Below are 1,713 nucleotides of genomic sequence, written 5' to 3' on the forward strand. Positions count from 1 at the left end.
GGGGGGTCTTGGAATGTGTCCCCTGCAGATAAGGGGGGACTGCTGCATGTCAAACTATGTGGGTTCCGGTTACCACAGTGATTAAGGGAAATTTACGACACGGAATGTTTGTATCTAAAAAGATGGTCTAAAATCAATGATTTAATTTTCACTCGAAGAAAGTAGAAAAAGAACAACCGAAACCCGAAGTAAGCGGAAAGAAAGGAAATAATAAAGATTAGGCATTAATGAGATAGATACGTACAGGCACCTGAGGAAATCTATAAAGACAAAATCGGGATCCTTAAAATATCGATAAAATTGATAAAACTCTAAACAGACTGATCTATCAATAAATAAGGAGATACACATAAGTTACCAATATCGGAAGTTAAAGAAGGGGCGTTGCTATGTATCCTATGGGCATTAAAAGGGGCAAAGGGGTTGTTACGAATAACTTCGTGTCGGGAAATCCAACAACTGCTATGAAATCGACAGATTCCTTGAACACTGCACAGGACTAAAGCGCACTCAAGAAGAAACAGACAACTCGAAGAGCCCTGTGTCTGGTAAAGTAGTTTAATTCATAATTGTAAAACTTCCGACGAAGGAACCCTCAGGCCCAGGTGGTTTCGATGATGAATTCTAACACCCGTTTAGGAAATCGGCCATATAAATTCTGCACAAACAGCCCAGAAAGTACAGGAAGAGGAACCCGTCCGGACTCGTTTTACGTGGCCAGCATGAACCTGATATGAAAGCCAGACAAAGACTTTGCCATCAAAGAGAACTACACATCAACACAGCTCATAAATATGCATGAAGCATCCTTAACAAAATCTCAGCAAATCAAATCCAGCAAAATACAAATACGATGATAACACATCACGACTAAATGTGGCTTATCCAAGGAATGGTAGACTAGTCCAACATTAAAAAAATAATGAGTGCAATTTACTTTATTAAAAAAAGAAAAAAGCCATATATAGTCAGTTCTGCTTTTACCTGTTTTGAAATTTCCATTTGTTTCTACACAAGTGACATATTAGGAACAGTTTGAGCAGCATGTGAGTGGTGTGCTTGCTTGTGCACAGTTGTGTCCGTGAGAAGCACTCGGAGAACGCAGAGGCTGCGCCCAGCTGGAACGCACAGCGGGCGCACGGCAGGCACACACCTCACACGTCCACCGACCACTGCGGTTTAGCGCATGCGTCGTGAGCCCACCCGGTTTCAGAGACCTTCCCCCCACAGCTCCCCATTAACTCCTAAGCTACGACTCTCTGAGACCCAGTTCCACAAGCCCGCGTTAGGTCTTCTTCAAGGCCGAGTGCCATGTTAGCATTTCTTAACCATTTCACATGTGTAAAACCATGCTACCATTTTTATTAACTTTCTATTTTTGTGTGTGTGTGTCTCTGATGAAGGTTTGGGGTGTTGGGGTGTTTCCCCATAAGCCCCATGAGCCCTGTGGTTTTCCCTGCAGCATTATGAATGGAATGATACTTTCTAGAAACACATGTGTTGTGTCACTACACATCTGAATGTATCATCTCAAAATATGCAGAGAAAGTATTTGACAGAACTCAGTACCGAATCATAGTAAAAAATTAGCAAGCTTAAGGGATGAAAGATTGGAAATGCCTCCCCTGAGATTAAGAGGAAGACAAGAATGTCTCTTTTTACCACTTTTATTCAGATTTGTGCTAGAGGCCCCTTCCAGTACGTCAAAAAAAA

This window comes from Pteropus vampyrus, unplaced genomic scaffold (assembly GCF_000151845.1).
Source record: "Pteropus vampyrus isolate Shadow unplaced genomic scaffold, Pvam_2.0 Scaffold356, whole genome shotgun sequence".
NCBI lineage: Eukaryota > Metazoa > Chordata > Mammalia > Chiroptera > Pteropodidae > Pteropus > Pteropus vampyrus.